The sequence below is a fragment of the Balaenoptera borealis genome (assembly GCF_965194805.1).
Source record: "Balaenoptera borealis genome assembly, chromosome: 5".
Taxonomy (NCBI): Eukaryota; Metazoa; Chordata; class Mammalia; order Artiodactyla; family Balaenopteridae; genus Balaenoptera; species Balaenoptera borealis.
Genome location: NC_138862.1, coordinates 77647384 through 77670210, shown reverse-complemented (window position 1 = coordinate 77670210; position 22827 = coordinate 77647384). Strand labels below are relative to the sequence as shown.

The 22827-nt window shown below is 36.0% G+C and overlaps 1 long non-coding RNA gene across 1 annotated transcript in view; it reads right to left on the bottom strand.

Moving 5' to 3' along the window:
- LOC309629419 overlaps positions 1–16085 on the bottom strand; it is a 65837-nt gene extending 49752 nt beyond the window's left edge. Inside the window, exon 1 of the long non-coding RNA XR_014245072.1 lies at positions 15910–16085. This is a non-coding gene — a long non-coding RNA (uncharacterized lncRNA). The remainder of the gene's footprint in view (positions 1–15909) is intronic.
- Between the last annotated feature and the right edge of the window lie 6742 nt (positions 16086–22827).

Genomic DNA, 22827 nt, shown 5'->3' with positions numbered 1-22827 from the left:
ATGTGTTGCAAATATTTCCTCTCAATCAGTCATTTGTATATTTATTTTATTACAAGTAAAAGTTTTTATTTTGATGAAGTCCAATGTATATATATTTTTAAATTTTATATCTCACATTATGCAAGATAAATAATGTGGAGATCTACCATAAAGTGTCTACAGCTAACAATACTGTATGATATACTTAAAATTTGCTAAGAGGGTAGATCTTATGTTAAGTGTTCTTACCACATTTAAGTAATAATAATAATAATAATAATAATAATAATAATAATAATGGAGGTGGAGGGAAACCTTACGAGGCAATGGATGTGTCTATGGCTTTGATGGTGGTAGTGGTTTCACGGGTGTATACATATCCTCAGACTCACTGAGTTGTATCCGTTAAATATGTTCAGCTTTTTACATGTCAATCTCGCCTCAATAAAGTGGTTTAAAAAACAAACATAATTTACTCTATAACAGAATAAAGGAGAAAAACCGTATGACCATTTCAGGAGTTAGATGTAGAAAAAGCTTTTGACAAAATTTAACATTGATCTTCAACAAAAGTACTAACTGTACAACTAAAAGTACTAAAAGTACAACTCAATGGGGAAAGGAAAATCTTCTCAACAAATTGTGCTGAAAAATCAAATAGCTTTATAGAAAAACACAAACATCCATTTCTACCCTGCCACATACCCAGAAATTATTCAAAGTGGATTATGGACCTAAATAAAAGAACCCAAAGTACAAAATACTTAGAATAAAAAATAAGAATATGTCTTTGGGAAATTGAGGCAAAGATTTATTACAAACATATAAAACATCTGTGTGTGCCATCTGTCGGGGCCCATGTATTTTGTCTGTGGGGTGTGTGCAGCACCAGCCAAAAGGGAGAAGCCAAAAGCAGATTGTTGGGAGCACGTGTCAGCTAGCTGTGTGGGTCTGCAGATGGCTTGTTCCTCAGGGTTGGTGGTCTGGGTTCTTGGTGGAGTCCACGAGCAGTCGATCAGATCTGTGGCCACTTGTTGAGATCAGCATGCTATTTGCTGTGCGCCCCTGCCCCTTTTTTTTCTGCACTTACCTATCCCCAGACTACAGCCATGCCAGTCCTCTCAGTGTTCAGGTGGGGTGAGCCAGAAGTTGGCCTCTTGGGCAGCGTCCTGCAAAGCTGGGGAAGCATAGTGTAATAGCTGCTTTAAAGTACTATCTGATCATTTAAACAACTATATCATCTTGGTTTGGCATCTTTTGACTGTCTTTACTCTTAGAATGGATTACCTTTCCTAATTCCTTGTATGTCAATTAATTTTGGATCATGTCAGTGAAATTGTGAATTCTTTTTTTGTTTATACTGTGTATATATTATTCTGCTATAATTCTATGGAAAACATTCTTATTTTTCTTTCAGCACTCAATCAATTTGGTTATATTTAGGGTGTATGAAGCTCCAGCTCACTTTCTGAGGATGGTGGCTCAAGTCTCAGTTTCGTTTCCTAAAACTTCACGCCATTGTTTGAGTCAGTCCTGTCCATGCAGTTAGGCTAAGACTTGTGTGAGATTCATTCCCAGAATTAAGCCTTCTTTCCCTAGCTCTTTTCCATCTTCCCACACCCCCCAGCCCACTTATGCTCCTTTCCTTGTTTCCTATGGCCAGAAAAAATGTTGAGTTGTTGGTATTTTAGTTACCCACACTGCATCACTCTGCAGCTGATACCATCATCATTCTTATCTTGCCAAAGGGGGGGAAAATATCCTGAAAATCCACTCTCATACTTTTCCATATTTTGACTCCTCTTCATAGCTACTTACATTTGTTAACTCTCCTTAGCAAACAAAATGTAGTTGTCTTTTTTGTATTTTGTAGAGTTTGTAGCTGTTGTCAGCAGGAGGGTTGGGTTATTGGGGGTTCACATAACCAAACAAGAACTGGAACTCACAATGTTTCCTTTGTAAAGTGTTCTCTTCCATTTTTTTGTCATATATTCCAGAGGGAATTATACTTTAGATTATAGGGGAGGAGAAGGGGTTTGACAAAAGGAAGCGTATTCAATTACTTATCCTACACCTTCAGTGTATGATGTAGCTCATGCTATAGAAGAAAGAAAACCTGTGTTTTTTCCTATTTGAAATTAATTTGTTGTTCCTGCTTGAGAAAGTAGCTTTGCTTCTTAGAGCCTCAATTTACTTAGGAATATATTACCAGAACTTGGTATAGAAATTCTTTAAAAACTCCATATTTCTACAGAAAATAGGAGTTGTTATAATCAAAATTCTGACAAAGCTATTTTAGTAGATAACTTTGTTTATTATTTTTGGTTATTAAGAAGCATTTTAGCATTAATGCACCTATTTTGTCAAAGTAAAAGAGAAATCTAAGAAGCCTGCAGAGATTGGGTTTTGATCTGTGACTTAATCTACATTGTTGCTGCCCTTGTTCATTGAGGCTGAAATAATCATAATCTGCTGATCCTAAGCATATTTTTCCTGGCCTAGTTTTCAGGTGGGCTTGGAATTAGGGACCTAAATTAGAAATTATCCTATCTGCTTACTAACACATATTGGTTTCATTTTTTAGAGAAAGCAATTAAGAATATGATGAGCCCACAGTAAGAGAGGCTGTCTAAAAGCTCTTTACAGCCCTCATCACTTAGAAGAATAGCTATGCAATAAAATACATCTGAAATTTATGGATTTAAGACTTAAACCACTGTGACTATAGTTTTTTTATTTTAATAAGCTTTTTACTCTTCAGTAAATGAATGAGGAGTAATTTTTAAATTACATTTGATCCTTCACGCAGTTACTTTTATTTCTGCCTCCTCACAACATACCCATTTATTCATTAGAATTTGTATCCAGATATTACTTATAACTGGCATATAGGTAAAAAGCTATGACAAAAATAATTTCTTTGTGATTTCAAGTCTTAAATGTTACTTAATTCTGGGAAGGAAAGGACAGAATGGAAATAATGACTTTTTAAAATATAAAAGTTATATTTTTTATTCCATTTTTGAAATACTGACACTATTTTAGGCTGGACTTTGAAATTACATGATAATAGCTGACACTTTTCATGAAGCATTATCAAGTCAATTTCCTTGGCAAAATCATTTATCCATGAATACTGAAATATATTCTGCTTTAAGGCATTGTAGCAGCTAATTCATGCATACCGTATTTGAAATTTCACATTTCGGTGGCATATATGAATGCAGCATGAGAAATACCAAAAATGATTGCTGAGAACCTTTGAATTCCAATGGCTGTGAATAATTTATTTTATTATTTATTTCAGATTTTCAAAGAACTTGTCCAAAATTCTCACTTTAATATAATTCCAGCACTTTATTTTTCACTGATAATTCTTGTATTAGTAACATCTCTGGAGCTACAATGCACGATTTTTGTATTATTATGACCTCGATAATCATTTCTGCTCTTTGAAATTGTGTGACATATAAGAAGATCCTAGAAGTGAAATCAGAAGAAGTTTCTGGGTGGTTCTAAATTTTGCTAAATGATTTTTGATAAACCAAGTAACCTTCTGGCTTCCTACCACTTGTAAACAGAGAAATCCTGTTACCATTACCATAACAGAGGTTTGAATTAAAAGCTCTTTGTAAAGTGTTGTTTTATTCTCCTAAGATGTCCTGTGCATGGGAAACTTTCAATACATAAAGTATTGAAATTGACAGACAGTGCTAACACATCTGATTCTGGTAAAATGGTATATTAAAATGGTATAAAATTCCTCCCATTATGAACAACTTGAGATGCTAGATATAATCAAACAATATATAAAATGTGTAGTTGAATTAACAAAATGGAATGAGAATCCCCAGGTGATAGAAATTAAAACTGAAAAGTTCATGTGATAGAAACCATAGGGCACAGTAGATAGAAACATTGAGTATAAGACTTAGTATGTCTAGTGCTTGGATTTTTTTTTCTTCCATTTTTAAAGTCTTTATTGAATTTGTTACAATATTGCTTCTGTTTTATGTTTTGGTTTTTTGGCCACGAGGCATGTGGTATCTTAGCCCCCCAACCAGGGATCGAACCAGCACCCCGTGAATTGGTCTTAACCACTGGACCACCAGGCAAGTCTCCTAGTGCTTGGATTTTAATAACCTTACTTTGGTAAGAAGTTGGAGACTGATGCATGTAGCTGGGACCCTAAAAGGACTGAAACCTCAATCAAAGGGTAAACTAGAATAAAATCTATTTGCTGACATAGGAAGCAGATAGACAACAATGAATCTTCTCATCTTCTCTCTGCCTGGCTTTTGAATGAAAAAAAAAAAAAAAAAAAGGCGGGGGGGAACTTGTAAACTTGGACCCAAGTCTTTGAAAATTGGAATCTAAATTACCAATGAATGCAAGATGTAGGAACCTCCATTTCAATAACTAAGATAAATGTTAGTCTCAAACCAGTGTGTTCCTAACAAAGGCAAATATAAAACCAACCTAAAGAGATATTCCACAGTCCCAGTCACAAGAAAAATCTCACAGAAGAAGGCCTCTTGAAATGATATCGCAATAAAAGTAGTTTACAGGAAGTTATAAGCACTGAAAAGTGAATTAGAGAGTTGAAAGATAAATTGGAGGATATCATCGTAATGCAGCACAAAGACAATGAGATAGAAACACGGAAGACAGGTTTAGAGACAAGGGGAATAGAATAAGAATGTCCAATTATGTTTGATAGGTGTTCCAGAAAAAGAAAATACAGAAAAGAAGGACATCTATATTTGAAGACAGCATGGTTGAGAATTTTTTGAATTAAAATTCTTCATTTTCAAGAAGCATAAGTTCTATAAAAAATAAATAATTCCACAGTTAGACATATTTTAGTGAAACTTCAGAACATGAAATCAAAGAGAATATGTAAAATCCAACTAAATAGAAAAGGCAAATTACACACAAAAGAACTATAATTAGAATGACTATATATCGCTCAATGAAAACAATAGCAATCACGATTATGATGTAATATCTTCATAACATGGAACAAAAATAACTGTCAACCTGTAATCCTCTGCCCAGAAAATCTATCAAGAATGAGTGTTATATGAATCAAATTTCAAATAAACAAAGACTGAGAGCCCCTGACAGACTCCTCCTTCAGGAAGAAGAATTTTAAATCCTGGAAGAATTGGGATACAAGAGCAATGGTGAGCAAACTATTGGGAAATATGTGAGTTAATATAAGTATTCTTATAATCTGTGCATTGTTTGTGTGGAAGGCAAAGCTTTCAATTAAACTTTAAGTCAAATCTGAAGTTAAAAGTAACCACAAAAAGAATACAAGTGAAAATGTAAAACCTTGAATCTAGTAGTGATCAAAAAAAGGAAATAAATTATATAACACTAAGATTAATCCAGTGGAAGAATAGAAAAGAGAAAAAGAGCAAAGAAGAAAGCATGATATGGAAAGCCTAAATTGTATATACAAATACAATTTTGAGTGCTTATAGTAAAATTAGGTAGCATTATAAGTGTGTCAGATGTGTTTTCTCATTTAATCCTTACACTGATGTCAAGCAGTAAGTATAATAAGCATGTCATTTTAAAGATTATGAAGTTGGCATGCACATGATTTAAATAGTTTTTTCAAACTTGCATAGCTAATAAATAGTAGAACTCAGAGAGTCTGGCTCTGGAGTCCATTCTCTCACCACTATAATTTTTTTATATACAAAATTAAGATGGTGAAATAATTCTAAATTTATCAGTAATTATAGTAAATGTAGAAGATGTATACTTTCCAGTTAAATATAAATGGTATAATATTGCCTATTAAAAGACTCTCAGAATGGATTAAAAGAACAGTGACAACAAAGAGCTTGACATAGTAAATAATAAAATAATTAATAATGAAAGTATCAGGGTGAGAAAAATACCAAAAAATGTCTAATGAAAGGAATATTTAGTTTATCTATATTAATGAGAGAAAAAATTGACACTAATGCAAAAATGTCTTATTAGGAATTAAGAGGCTCATTATATGATGAAACAGGAATAATTCATCAAGAAAATAGACAATACTATTAAATTGCATTTTCAAAATGAAAGCAAAAAAATTTGCAATTCTAAAGATTTTTTGGAAAATACAAAAAATCAGCTAAAGAATAGTAATCTCTCCTTGATATTTACATATTAGAAAATATTCACAGTATAATTTTTCTCTAGTTTTACAAAGGCCCTTTACTGACACTCAACAAATCAAACTTGTTGAGAGCTCAGGAGATGAATATTTTAGCCAAAACTTCAAACATGTTTTGGACATAGTGTTAAGAATTGCTCATCTTAAACTTTTCCATGAAAACTTTCCTGATTTTCCCCACTAGGTATTTCTCTCCCTATTTTGAATCTCCAAAGCACTGTGTTTATATCGCTTTATGGTACCTGTCTTAATTTAACTCGGTGGTCCTCACCAGGGGCAACTTTGCCCACCGAGGACATTTGGCGGTGTCTGGAGACATTTTTGGTTGTCACAACTCAGAGAGTATTATTGTGGGTAAAGGCCAGAAATGAAGCTAAACATCCTACAGTGCACAGAACAGTTCCCCACAATAGGAATTATTTGGCCCAAACTATCAACAGTGCTGAGGTTGACAATAAGAAACCTGGTTTTAATTTGTAGTATATTCATTTGATTTTCCACCTTCTCTGCTTTCAGTTACATTATAAGCATGGTGGGTGGTGTATTACTCACTTGGATTCCATATAGCATGTAGTTTTTGTGTCTGTTACATGGTAAGTGGACATTTGTTAAATGGAATTTTTATTCAGCAACAATCCCTAGTGTCCCTTATGTCTCAGGTGCTCTCTTCAGAGTTTGTGTAAAAGAGTCTAAGTAGGTAGTCTTTATCATCTAGGAATTCTGAACTTAATACTGAAAGAGAAATAGAAATTGATAATGTATAATACAATACACTGTGTACTTCAACAAAAATATGAGGGAAAATATGCAGTGGGAAATGAAAATAAGCTGAGACTAACTCTGCTTAGAGGAGAAAACTTTAGTTATAAAACCGCAGTGAGTTGGAGGTTGAATAAGGAAAAGAATTTGAAAAAAAATAGAGAAGTGAATGAGACAACTTGTGACGGGTAGATGAGTAAATGATTCTATTCTAGAACTTCTATAACCAATCTACTGAAAAAAACAATGGATGATTGGGAGATTGGGATTGACATATACACACTACTATACATAAAATAGATAACTAATAAGGACCTACTCTATAGCACCAGGAACTCTACTCAGTACTCTGTAATGACCTATATGGGGAAAGAAGCTAAAAAAAGAGTTGACATATGTATATCTATAATTGACTCATTTTACTGTACAGCAGAAACTAATACAACATTCTAAATCAACTATACACCAATAAAAATTAAAAAAAACAATGGATGGAGTAATTGTTTAAAAAAGTCATAGAATTGCAAAGCTGGAAATGATCGTAGAGTTCATCTACTCCAACCCCCAATTTTATAGATATTGGAAACTGAGTTCTAGATAGGTGAAGTGATTAATAGTGTCTCAGAGAGTTTCTAGCAGAGACTGACCCAGGCCTCAGGTCTCCTGATTTCTATCGGTTCATTCTTTCTATTATAACCCATTGTTATCCTTCACCTAATGTGCAAGGAACAGCATATTTTCACCAAATTATGGAGATGTGAGATGGCTATTTTGCCATGGTAATTTAGCCAGTGTATTAGTCAGGGTTCTACAGAGAAACAGAAACAGAACCAATAAGGTTCTGTTATACACACACACACACCCCGTAAAGTATTTGACTCACACAATTATGGAGGTTAGACAAGGTCTGAGCTCTGCAGTTGGCAGGCTCGAGATCCAGAAAGAGCAGATGCGTTATTTTTGAATCTGAAGGGAGAAAAAGAACCAAAAAACTGATGTCCCAGCTCAGCAGTCAGGTAGAGGAAGTCCTTCTTATTCAGAATTTTGTTCTATTCAGGTTCAATTGACTGGATGAGGGCCACTTTCATTAAGGAGGGCAATTTGCTTCACTCAGTCTCTGAATTCAAATGTTAATTTCATCCAGAAACATCCATACAGAGACACCCAGAATAATGTTTAATCAAATGTCTGGATACCATGTGGCCCAGTCAGGTTATCATATAAAATTAAATATTACGGTGAGTAACAAAAACAAACAACTGATGCCCTCTGTTTACATACTGCAAAGTGCTTTAGAGGGTTATTTTTATTTGGCTTGGAAGAACTAAGGAGATTTCATATAGTAAATCAAAACAAACTAGAGCCTATTTGGTCTATAACAATACTAGACAGTTGTGTGGACTATTTTGGTTAGGTAAACTAGAATTAGAAAACAAAATGCAAGATTTAAAAATGTAACATTAACAAGATTCTTTTCTACCAAAATAGAGAATTTTATTAGGTTTGCATAAAAGTGAGAGATTTCCTTGAACTCGTCTTTCAGCATTTCTCTTAAATTGTTTACCTGAGTAATTATTCTAAATTCCAAGAACTGTTCCTTGTATTCACTTTTACCTCTTCCATGGCATTCTATTTTTGTTTTATTTATGAAATATTTTCTATAATCTCTCTGAAGCCTGATTGGAGTGTTGTTTTGTTGGAAGATGGAGGGAACGAAAATTGCCCACCAAACAGAGAAGACATCTTGAGACCGAAAAACGAGGTGGACAGCTCCATATAATCAATGGGTCAGTTTATAATTAATGGATCAGTTTATTACTGGGTAACTTACTCAAAGAGTGAGATCATGATTGGGCAGACAACCATCTGGAAGCATTTGCAGCCACACTTCTCACCGCCAAGGGGTCACTGGGACAATTTTACAGTTAACCTAGGGTCTGAGGGTAGGGGCTTGGAAATGGAACCTGCATTCCTAAGTCAAAATTCATGAATGGGTAACTGGTCTCCTGGGCACCTGGAATAAGTCAGGGAAGGTTTTCATCATTGTTTGGGGACTAACAGAGCATAGACTCCACCTCATCCTAATGATTATTGAACAATATCTATTAACTACAAAGCCCTTGATGACAAAGAAGTGATTCGCTGCACAGTACAGCCCTGGGTAGGGTCAACAAAAGGACAGGAGAACCTGTAAAGGTCCAAAATGGAGTCAGTTATGCTAACAGTTACACATTTTTATATGGAGTTTAGTTTTTTTGAATTATCTGTATTAGCCCCAGTGGTGTATTTTCTCTGCTTATTTATTTTGTTCTACTCTTTCATTTTGAAAGATTTATTTTATGTCTGATCACTATTTGTGTATTCGTATTAAGATTGTGACACTAGAATTCAGTAAGTTTCCTCTGTACAAAATTATATATAAAAATAACTATTTCCTATATTCAAACAAGTTCCATGTGAATACAAGTTTAAAACTATGCAACAACTCAAATAAGACTTGAAAGAATGACAAAGAATGTGAGTTTCTCAAGGGAACTATTATAAAAAATTATATCTATATAAATTACAATAATATAGAAATTAATAATATGAATGAAATTTTGGTTTTATAATTATATTAACTGTTTCTAATATTCACATGGAAAACTAGACAGGAAAAATACCCAGGATATTTTTGAAAGAGTAGAGAAGTGAGAGGTAACACTACCATACATGAAGTGTATTATGACAATATAATCATTCAAAATGTATATTAAAATGTAAAAATAAAGGTGACAACCTACCTCACCTTCTACACTAAAATAAATGACATAAATGTAATTCATGGAGTAAAATGTGAAAATTAAGCCATAAAAGAACCAAGAAGAGATTCTGAGAGTTAAACACACATGTACGAAAACACACCCATAAATGGCATGAAGCTGTCTTTTCTTAGTATGAAAGAAAATTCAAAAGCCATGAAAAAAATAAAAGATTATTGAATTAATTTTAAAATAGGTTTTAATCTGCATGGCAAAGTAGTATAAACATAGTGAAAAGAAGAGGGAAGTTATTTGGAACATATGGGACAGATAATTGATCCAATTTCCTTAATACAGGACTCCCATAAATCAGTAAGCAAAAATCGAACAGTGCAACTGAAAAGGGGCAACAATTATAAACAGAAGTGCAAGTACATATGCATTAGTCAAGGTTCTCCAGAGAAACAGAATCAGTTGGAGATAGATAGATGATAGATGATAGATAGATAGATAGATAGATAGATAGATAGATAGATAGGTGATAGAGATTAGAGGAGACTTATAGGAAATGGCTCACACGGTTTTGGGGGCCAAAATGGCCCACAGTTGGCTGTCTGCAAACAGGGGACCAAGAAAGCTGGTGGTGTAATTCAGTCTGAGTGTGAAGCCCTGAGAATCATTGGGCCAGTGGTGTAAGTTCTGGCCTGAATTTGAAAGCCTGAGAATCAGGAGCACTGATATCTGAGGACAGAAGATGAACGTGTCAGCTAAAGCAGAGAGTGAATTCACCCTTCCTCCACCTTTTGTCCTATTCAGGCCCTCTGTGGCTTGGATGATGATCTTTGCAGGTGGTCTGCTGACTCAAATTGTAATCACTTCCAGAGATACTCTCACAGACACACCCAAGAATAATGTTTTACCAACTATCTGGGCATCCCTTAGCCCAGTCAATTCGACACATAAAATTAACTATCACTACATACAACTCAAACACTTGAGAATATGCTTAACTACCATCAGAAGAGGAGCAATACAAATACTTTGAAATACAATTTTTCACCTATCAGAATGGCAATTATTTCCCTGAAAAAGATTGATAGTATTCAGCATGGGTAAGAATATAGGGGAATAGATAATCTGATGCATTTTTGGTTAGAGAGTATTGGTTCAACTTTATGGATAGGTATTTGGCAATATCTATCAACATAACAATTCACATACCTTTTTACTCGCAATTATAATTCTAGGAATTTATCCTTTAGTAATCTTCCACATCTCTCAAAGAGAGATGATATAATGCAATGATTAAGAGCACAGATGCTGGAGCCACACTGTTTGGGTTTGAATCCTGATTTTGCATTTACTAATTGTGTGGCCTTGGGCAAATTATTTAATATCTCTTATGTCAGAGTTTTCTGATTTGTAGAATGGGGATAATAATAGCAAGTACCTCATAGGGTTGCCATGATTGTTAAACATGGTAATATATATAAAATGCTCAGCACATAATAGGTGCAATATAAGTGGAGTGATCATGCATCTCAGTTTGCCTGGCATATAGTCCTGGTTTACACCTGTCCTGTCCTAGTATAAATAGAAATACCCCTGCCCTTTTAGTCTCAAAGATGTCCTGATTTGGATGATACATAGGCACCTTATAGTTAAGTGTGAAGGTGATTTTACATAAAGATATTAACTGTGGGTCTGTTTATAATAACAAAGATTGGAAATAATGTCCATCAATTGATTACTTGTTAAATATGTATGTATACATAATATTATATATTAAATATCCAGTCCATCTTTTCAGAGGAATACTCTGCATCTATATAAAAGAAAATTAAACCCAGCAATTATTAAGAACAGTGGTTTTCAGACTTTTTGGTCTCAGAATTCTGTAAACAGTTAAGATTCATTGAAGATCTCAACCTTCATTTTTTATTTTTCTGGGTTATATCTAGTGATATTTACCATATTAGAATTTAGAATGGGAAAAATTTTAAATATGCATTTAAGGCTCATTTAAAAATAACAATGATAAACATATTCCATGTTACTCCATTTTTCATAAAAAACTACACTAAAATTAACATGAAAGTACATTGCTTTACATTTTAGCTAATGTAAAACACTCCTATTTGCTTCAGCATCCAATGTGCTGTACTATCACATTACAGCTTCTGGAAACATCATTGCACACTCGAAAGAATACGAGAGAAAAAAACAAGTAAACTTTTAGTTTTATTATGAAAATAGTTTTGACCTCATGGCCTCCCTGAAAGGATCTCTGGTATTCCCAGAGGTTTATACTTTGAGAACCACTGGCTTAGAACTTGGACCAAAAAAGAATTTTTTCAAGGAGGATTATTTTATTATTGACATTTCTTAGAAGTGCCTGCACATGATGATAATAAAAATAAGACTGACTTTTAGTCAGTTTTATTATGGTTTATAAATTCTCTATCAACAATGCACCCTCTTATTGCCTATGCCTGGGGTAGACCCCTCTCACCACGCCACCATTTGTATACCACCGTGTGACTGAGACCAAATTAGACCCAAATCCATCTGATGGACAAAAGCTGACATGTCACAGCATGTTAAAGAATTATGTTGGTACTAAGGTCTAAAAATTGATATACTCACTCATGGTTATTTAAATCGGAAAAAAAAAAACAAAAAAACAAAACTGGTTACACAAAGGAAATTCCCATCATAGACTATGAGACCCAGTGGAGAATGTGGGCAAAAATCCTAGGAAAAAAAAGAAAACAACAGTTTTCAATTATTCTATGGAATCTAAACAGAAGATCCAAACACACTCATACTAAAACAGATAGTTACAGCAAGGTAGAAGGCATGCAAATCTCTGAAAACTTGAAGATAGTTAATTATCATTCTGAGATAACTACTGCTGTAAATTCAGTCATTCAGCCTCTGTTTTTACAACCTGGCATTTTCCACCAAGAATAATCTGCCGTCCTCAAGAATTTTATTTTCCTGGATCTTTCAAGGGTTCTGCCTGCTCAGCCCTGACTCACCAGCTGAGGCTCCCTTAGGAGGGGCAGGAGGGGAGAGAATTCCCAGCACAAGTGCTCCAACAAACTTCATGGAAGTCCCTGCACATTTTGTTGAGACAATTAGACTGTGCACCCGCACAAAATAGTCTCATCATCTTAATTAAGTTAGTTTGAAGGAAACTAAACTAAAAGGGATCTGAGGTATGGAGCATTTCTTCCAATGTAGCTTGAAATGAGAGCGAAGAGGGTCCATGTGAAAGACTCGTTATAAACCTAAGGAAGGTGGAGAGCAAGTAGAGTTTGACTAATGAAAATGCAATGAATTTGGAAGCATAAATTATATCTTTAGTGATGAGGAAGAAGAAATAGTGCAAAAAAAAAAAAAAAAACCCACAATTTAATGGCTGAAGAAATAAAAGGAGAAAAGGAATGACAGGGAATGTGAGTGGTATTGGTAATGACACATGAAGCACCTTAGATTACCGGATGTCAGAACTAGATTACTGGATGTCAGAACTGGAAGGCATTTTACAGACCATCCAGACCACTCAAACCAACCACTTTATTTTTTATATGGAGGAAATAAGGCCCAGAGTAGATAAAATAAAAGGACTTGATGTTTATAATGTTATTAATTTATTTATCATCAAACTAGAAGTTACATAATACCTCTCAGAATCTCCACTTTTTTTTAAAGGAGGACATATTATAGTTATTGTTTTGTTATACTTTCTTTTTCACATAAAAATATTTAAATATTTTAACATTTTGTAAACTGATAGAACAATAGTGAGTGATTGCAACACCACCCTAAGTCAAAACCAAAGCCTAACATAATGATTTGAACTTTATAATTTCGCATTAGCCACATAATTAAATAAAATTCAAAAACACTGTTTCGACGTTTAATGCTTACAGGTACTGTTCTTCACTCTGCAGAGAAACCATAAATTAATTCAACAAGGTTCCTGACCTCCAGTGGTTTACAGTTATCCAAATGAGATTAATTATAGGCAAAAAATACAAAATTTATAGGCAAAAAATTTTTTTAAAAGAGTTTTGAGAGAATAGGTCATAGAGAGTTTAATTCTATTTAGAATTTGGGAAGCCTTTGTGAAATTAAATTGAGAACAAACCTTGAAGGAATAATAAGACTTCAGTGGACATAGATTGAGAAAGGAGGTCATTTCAGATCGAAAGGAATATACCCACAGAGGCAGAGAGGTAGGAATGTCTAGTGTGCTTTTTAGGAAAGACAAGTGTACAGGCTGTGTGTATTTAGGGTAGGGGAAAGAGAGTACAGTTGGCTTACTGACTGCAATGCTTGCCCATACACAGCCTGTTCTTTGAGGCCACCCGTGTATCCAAACATCACTCAGGACTTTCTCTTAGGTGGCCATGAACTTTACCATGTGACCTTGTCTCCAAATGCCCCTCATTGGATTAGAGGTAAGCTACCCCACAGGCTCATCAAAAACATACATGTTGACCTGACCAAAAAGATGAATGAGACTAATCACGTGCCATAGTTGATGATCTGAATTTAAAAACACAAAGTTTCAATGGAAGATAAAGATATAGAAGATATTCTGGATATCTTCTGGAAGAAAAGATATAGAGAAAAAAACTGTAAGATAGAATCAGGGCTATGACGAATTGTAATTGTGAGGGGTTAGAAGCTCCGTGAAGAGAACCCATGGGGTTCTTGAGAGTCAGAAAGCAGTCTGTCCCCAGAGTTCCCTCTTTTGATAAGTCCTTCTTATAAACCAAAACTGGAAGGAGGCTGTTTCTCAAACCAAAAGAACCTGGCTAATCCAGAGATTAAGAAAACCAGTGAGGAATTGGCCCACACTTTAGAGTACCTCTTATGGCAATCTGAGTATTTTAGACTGTACTGTGTATATTAATAGCTGCTTGTTTAAGAATTACCAAAAAGTTTCCTTAGAAAGGTACACAAGTTCTGACTCACTAGATTGAGGATGATACTAGGAATCTACCTTTTTTCCTAAATTCCCCTGGGGATTCTGAATCAGTGTTTATGGACCACACCTTGAAAAACTCTGATGTAGACTTTTTTTTAAAGTAGGGAACTTCCATAATAATTTATATTTTATTTTGTGGGACACAGGCCAAGGAGTGAGACCAGGAAGTAAGCTACTGAATATTCTAGATGGGAGGTAAGCAGTTGTGTAAAAAAGTGGCTGTTGATACAATAAATAATCTTTCATAAGTTTTATCTATACTATCTCAGTCTCTCATATGCTCCTTTTATCTCCCTCCATTATTTTCTATCTGTGACTTATCTATTCCAGGGGTATTGAGCATAATTCTATAGATGGATGTGAGGATTAGTACATCTGATTCCCAGGATCTAGTGATCTAACCAAAACTAGCTCAGTCTCATAGTATAAAAGGCTATATCTTAATGCTGAGAAAACATTTATACAATTAAGGGACTCAAGTCTTTTAAGGTAGGGAATGGAAAAAAAGAGGTGAAAATCTAGGTGGTAAAAAAATATTTTTTAAAGTAGGAAACGTAAAATCTAAGCACAGGTAATTGCGTAGTACAGATTTACTTAGAGTAGAGAGAGATCCTTTCAGTTTTATGTAACACTAAACTAAAGCATGATTTTGGTGATTGACCAATAAGAGGGAGTTGAAAATGGTCATCCACAAAATGCAAAGCTCAGACTCCGGTATTTATGCTATATCCTTACTTATTAAATGGATTTTCAAACTGGGGTCTTTAATACAAGAAACTGATTTTACTGATGAGTCACTGACAGAAAGTGATCTTTGAATTATCATTATGATTTACTTTGGGGATTTAATTTTTAAGAACTCAAATAGTTCTTCTGTGTCTCTGAATGTGCCCAAAGGCACATACACTATCAGGTTGTGAATCATTTCTAATCCAAAACGGCAGAAAGGGAACTAGAGAAGTAGGAAGACCTGATAAATTTGAAAAGACTTTTAGTTCTGCAGTTAGGACTTTAATGATGAAATAGAAGACAATGATAAAATAGAATACACAGAGGAATCCCCCAAAGCATTTTTGGCTTAAATTAGCAATATAATTTCCTGAGTTCCCCACTCTTCTTTCCATCCATCTACACTATCTGTGTTGCATATAAGAAGCTGAGTAACTAGGCTCAGATGTGCTTTTGAAGGTTCCATGTAATAGCCAATCTACACAGACTTCTAATTGCCTTAACTTAAAAAGGAAGTATACTTTTTTTTTTAAACATCTTTATTGGAGTATAATTGCTTTACAATGGTGTGTTTGCTTCTGCTTTGCAACAAAGTGAATCAGTTATACATAAACATATATCCCCATATCCCCTCCCTCTTGCGTCTCCCTCCCACCCTCCCTATCCCACCCCTCTAGGTGGACACAGAGCTCCGAGCTGATCTCCCTGTACTATGCAGCTGCTTCCCACTAGCTATCTATTTTACATTTGGTAGTGTATGTATGTCCATGCCACTCTTTCACTTCGTCCCAGCTTACCCTTCCCCCTCCCCGTGTCCTCAAGTCCATTCTCTACATCTGCATCTTTATTCCTGTCTTGCCCCTAGGTTCATCAGAACCATTTTTTTTTTTTTTTTTTTAGATTCCATATATATGTGTTAGTATACGGTATTTGTTTTTCTCTTTTAAAAAGACAGTATACTTTTTTAAAGAACATAACTCCCTGCAAAACCAAATTGATAGCAATGTCGAATAATTACAGCTTCTTCTGGTTGCTATAACACCTCTTATACCTACGTCATCCTTTATCACAAGTGTTTTTGAGTGTTAGTAGAAGAGAGGATAGTGACATAAGATTAAAGGAATGAGAGAAAAAATACCTACTCACTAAAGGTGACATTAAGAAATAATTGAATGTCAGTATTCTACCTAATGGAAACATAATTATCTTCATAGCAAATAATAGCACATATGTCTTATGATGCGATGACTTTAAGAGCTGGTGCTTGAGGGACTGATCGGGAAAGAGTTTAAAAGTTTCTCACAAATGTAAAAAGTAAAATACAATAAATCTATCTATAATAAAACTGGGGAATGTTTGAGCTTTTCTTTAACCCCTAGGTGGTCTGGAACAACTTAATGATCATATAAAACAGCCCTGCTTTAGGAGAAAGACTCAATAGCAGAGTTCTTAGTGAAGAAGATTTTTATCCTCTGGCAACCACCTTTGTGTGGTTGTGTGGCTTCACCCATTTGGTGGGAAAAGGCAGGATGACTCTTGCGTAGGGAAAGAGAAAGGAAGAGGTCGGGAAGAGGAAGGCAGTAGACTGAATGAATGGTAATGAGTTCAGAGGAGCCCCTTAATCGTTTTTCTACCATGGGCTTCTATCTGGATAGGACCAAAAGGGCTTCATTTAATGAGAAGATTTATCTTTGGTGTCCATGAAGCGAGAGTTGATCTGACATTGTTTAAACAGACAACATCAGAATGGAAGGGTTTAAAGCTAGTGTATTACTAAAATGTTCAAAGAATCTCATAACAAATACATTCAAAATACACAATCTAAATCCTTTTCAAAGGGCACCTTCCATTAATCCCTCAGCTGGGGTTCCTCCTCTTTTTTATAGCATCATTTATCACTTTAACGTAACATTAGTTTAACGACTAAAAGCCATGGCAGAAAACCTGCACTGAATATTGGAACATTAATGACTTAAGCAAAAAGGAAACACTTGAAAGACCAGCCAGTGCTCTAGTTCTTTCCCCTAAGGTTATAATCACAGATGCAGGAAGCAATTGCTGCTATATAAATAATACTGCAGTGTGGTTCATGTTGGCAAGACCAGACTTATTTGTGACGCTAAAGGGTAAATAACAAAAGGCTTGACAAACTGACTCAAGGGAGAAATGTGTGTTTATGTGTGTAGGGGAGGAGTGGTAAGGGGGAGAGGAATGAGCTCAAACAGTTCTTTGCTTCTGGTGCAGATTTTCCTAAAGAAGAAATACAGGGTGGAGATGAGACATAGGGGCGGGGCATGGAAATACCAGGGCATCCTAGCAGCGCAGATGGCATGGGGACTCACTGCCTCCTACTACTCCTGAGTCTATGGATGCTGCAGAAAAGCAGGTATGGATGTGGCTGGGGAGAGGGTTGGGAAGGCATTGCAAACTCCATTTAGAAGGGAAAATCCCACTCTTTGTGAAATTAAATTCCCCTCATTGCTTCAGTAACTTCCTTTTTTGCTTTCCCAAAATATGTATCTGACATATATCTGATTCTTTCCCTAACTTTTCCTAACATGATCTTGGGAAAGACACTTACCTTTTCTTGAATTATTTTGTGCACATTTATGAAATGGATCTGAGATGGGGATGGTAAGGATGGGGTTGTCTAGGTGAACTCTTTAAGCCCTTCTTGAACTTATCTTCTATGGATTTCCTTTGTTATTCAACACTATTAGTATAGCTGGTAATTTTTTAAATGATTGCCTTAATGCTGTGATTGCATCACATCAAAAGCCTGAATCCATGGGCATAGTTTTCAGCCTCCAGAATTTCCTAAAGGTGAAGCAATCTGGGAAATTCCAAGCACCTTCAATGTCACACTTTGTCACTGAGTGACAAAGACTTTCTTCTCTGCGCTTCTTCTGGGCTAGACCTTACCCTTGGCCTATAAAGACCTGAACAAAACACTAACTTTATTTCTAACAGCTTAAGCCTGCATCCCTAGGGTGACTCTGAAAGCACCTGCCTGAGAAAACTCAGGGCTGCCAAAATAATTTTTTGTTTGTTCCAGCCCACACCTAAGGATAGGGCCCCTGTCTCCCTCCCAGCCTCTGTGGGAGACCAGGAGCCTGACTTTGATAAGTGCCAGTTAACAAACACAGATGGGAGCCTCCTTTCCTGCTTTTTGTAATTTTTCACTTCCCTGACTCTACTGAGCCCTCGTTCTCTCCCTTCCTTATTTCCCCATTCACCCTTTAAATGCCCAGTCACCTCTGTACACATCTAAATTGAATTCAGTTCATGCTGGACTCTTTTCCCTATTGTGATAATATACTACTGATTAAAATCTGTCCTGACCACTTTAACTAGTGTCCAGCTTTATCTTTGACATTAAACAGCTGCCCTCCATACTTCCCTAACATCCTTTTGGTTCAAAAGAGTAAAATACAAACAAGTTTCTCATCCTGTGTTTTATACAGCCCGTGGTGGGCATTTTCCAACTGCCCCACCTCTTCTGCTGTCTTTGGGGCCCATCTGGCTTTTGTTTTAATCTCAAACACAGCAGATGACATTCTCTGCCAATGAGTCCTATTTTCAGCTCCCTTGGGTGAGCTACGGAAGCTGAGCCATGCTCCCAATTTACTGCCAGTTTTAAAACAATAAAAATCTAGTACTTATTATTTCCCACTGACTGAAGGCAGGGTCTAAAAGCACTGACTCTGATTCTTCTGCAAAGATTTGAAAGCCCATTTTTAAGAAGTATTTATATATCATTTGATTGCTTCACGTGGCCCTCTATGGCTTGTGGGTCTTGGAGGAGTTCTTACTTGCTGAATTGAGAGTCTTCTCCATCCCAACTGTCATCAACCGGTGCCTGGGGAGGTAGGTCAAGCTTAGCTTGTGTTGAGCTCTTTTGAGCTCTTTCACCCTCTCATTCTACACTGTAAATGTTGAGTGATCCCCACCTGCTAGATCAGACTTGTTGTCTTCGGGATGGATCCTTACCTAAGGTAGCTCTGTGGCCCCTGGCAGCTAATTTGTCCTGATTCGTTGCTTTGCTGTAGAGCTTTGCTACTCAGGAGAGGACCATCAGCATCTACACACCTGAGAGCTTGTTAGAGATACAGAATCTAAGGTCCTACCCCAGACCTACTCAATCAGAATCTGCATTTTTGAGAAGACCCCCCAGGTGATTCAAATGCACCTGAAAGCTTGAGAAGCATTGCCATTTATAATGCTCTGACTCTGGCTTTCTCCTGGAATCCTCATAATTCCAGAATCCTGTCTTCCTAACAGGCCTAGGAGGCTGTGGATGTAGACTTTTCCTTATTCTTTGCAGACTCTTCCTACATAGACTGTAGTTCTGCTCCGTAACCTGGAACTCACCACAGAGTTACCTCTCTGCCTGCCTGCTGGCACTCAAGTATCTCATGCATGTTCCATTTTCCCCTCCTAAAATACAGGGTTTACACCTGCAGGCTGGTCACTCCTTAGAATCACTACCCGGCTCACCACCTGCTTCATCTTGGTTAACACACCTGGCTCTAGGTCAGCCTGTTCTCATTAGCCCCATATTGTAAAGTATACCCTTCTGTGCCCATAGGGTCCAGAGCACCAAGACCAAGTGAACTGCAATGATAATTGGGGGATCTTGTAAATAGCAGGGACCTGAGGGCACAAAACATGGGATTTAGCTTCATGTAGTAGAAAATATAATTTCATCTATCTCAGAGATTGTTGTAAGGTTTGAATAATAATATGTACAGAAGCACTTGGTAAAGTCAAGCACTAAAATGCTATTTGACTGAGCAGTAATTATGGGACCAAATTACTTATCCACGCTGCATCCCTCTTACAGACATATTTTGGAAAATATTCAGGGACTACGATAAATGATGGATAATAATTTAAGGGGAAAATGGGGGGGAAAAGAAGCCATTCTCATTGAATGGGATTATGATTGAATATTTTCTCTCCAAAAAAAAGAACAAGGAGGGGAAAAGAGCTTAATGGATACCCCTTAGTATGGCATTCATTCAAGAACTTCTATGATGTGACACAACATACCCATCTTTCCACATCTCTCACTTTATTTCTCCCTTCACCATCACCTTAACCCACCCCACATAATTATTCCTTCTCCTATTTATTTCCCCTGAACACACTTGAGTTGCCTTTTCTCTCAACTTAGATGCTCCCTTCTAATTCCACCTACACTTGTGAAAAGATAAATTTTTGTTCATATGCCAAAAACCTCACATTTATTTATTATCCTAAATCAAATATATCTGGATTTGCCTCTACGCAGAAGGATTGGCAGGAAATTTATCACAGTCATTATTTTTCTAAGGGTGGAGGGGTTTCTTCCCTCCCTCAGAATCATGTACGAATCCGGAAGGCTTATGGAGTCCAGAAAACTTGGAAAATAGTTTTTGGAACTTAGGCATTCATGGCTGTTTCTACCACGGATAAATATACAGAAAATCCCATTTTTATGCGCATTTTCTTGATTTTTAAAAGTTGACAAATAATTTCACATGTTTAAAAATCCCTCATGGACCAGTCAAAAGATATCTGTGGCCAAATTCAGCCCGCAGACTACAAGCTGGTGACCTTTGCCTTAGACTTTAGAATACAAATTCTTACCCATCTACTTAGAATAGTGAAAACAGAAGAATTTTAAATTGGCTTTTCATCTTTATAAATTTCTTACAACTCTGAGCATAACACAGAATTTGAAGTTGAATAGATTACTCTGTTACACATATTGAAACCCCATGAAGTCTTCTAAACTTAGCTCAGATACCTTCCATGACTTTCCTGAAGACAACAAGGACTACTTTATGCAATGAAATTGATCGGTATCTCCTCTATACCCTACAGCGTTTTGCATCCTTTATCCCTCCCATCTCCTCTCTTCCCTGCCTTCTCCTTTCTTCCTTCCTGCTTTCCTCTGACTAGTTTGATATCTATGATTCAAACTCAGAGGGCAGTATAATCCAATGACTGAGCTTTTAAACACTACTCCATGGAACTTACAATACAGTGAAGACACTAGTAAATTATGCAAGCCAATACTCTTCAAAGAAAAAAAACTGTTATGGACTTAAACAGGGCTGCTTTTTATTAAATTAGTTTATAGACACATACTTTACTATAATTCTTTTGAATGGAAGATTTATATCTGATTGATTTATTGCTCTCCTATAGCACCTGGCACACTGACGGTCCCATAGTAAGCATCAAAAAATATGTATTGAACTGACTATCCATACCTGAACATTACCACTCCATGCAGTCTGATTTAAATGCATTCAACTATTGCCTCACCATCTCCCCACCCCGCCTTCACCATACTCTACCTTCTTTACAAAGACACTCAGAAACACACTCTACATCACCAGAGAGAATCTAATATCCTTTACAAACTTTGTGTGACGGAAAACATAACAGACAAGGAAGCAGGAGGCAAAGGTTTGAGTTCTGATTCTGTGAGTCTGTACTATGTACATTTCTCAGGCCTCTTTCTCTTATAAAACAGAGCGTGCACTAAATGATCTCCAGGCTCCTTTCAACTCTGGCAGTGCAAAAAAACTGGCTTTGGAGTCATCACAACGGAATTCAAATCTGACATCTCTAATTTCCCAGCATGAATTTATCAAGTTACTTAATATCTAAGACAAATAAAGTGCTTACCACGGTACCTGGAAAATAGGATGCTCTCAATAATTATTAGATATTTTTATTATTATAGTATTGTTGATTATTATAAATCCTTTAGGATGACTTTATCTGAGGCCTATATATATGGCAGCTCATTTTTGGTTATGGGCTGATATTGTCTGCTTATAGCTACCATAAATCCACCTCACATTATCAGTGGTTATGTATACTGCATAAGATCCTCATAGGGACATGGAAACTGAAAAACTGAGTCGTGTAAGGAGTTGTTTTGCAGCTGACATCTCCTTGATTTATTTCTCACTCATTTGCCTCTCTTTTCTTTTCAACCTGAATTGACCAGATTTATGGTTTTGTGTAGGCATAGCCCGTGTCTGATCCTTAGCCACTGTTAAGAAAAAACAAGATCAAATGAGTGAATTCTTTATATTTATGAATCTTTCTGAAAATTCATCAGGGGTTCCACTTTCACCAAGAGAAATCAGCAGAGACAGGCAATGCACATAATTTCTTATTGAGAAAATAATAAACTTTCTCTCCTTTGGGGAGAGCTGTAAAATTTTAGGAACTGTCTTAAAATATAAATCTACTGAAGACTCAGCTTTGTTAAATTATAGAGTGTTTAGCCTCAACTCTATATGGATCTTTGTGGTTCTTTATCCTATACCTATATATTTGTTATTCCTCCTAGCATCTGTTATTTGAAAGTTTAATGAATCTCCCTACTTTGTTTTTATGCAGTAGCAGAAGCATTGAACCAAATTAGACACAAG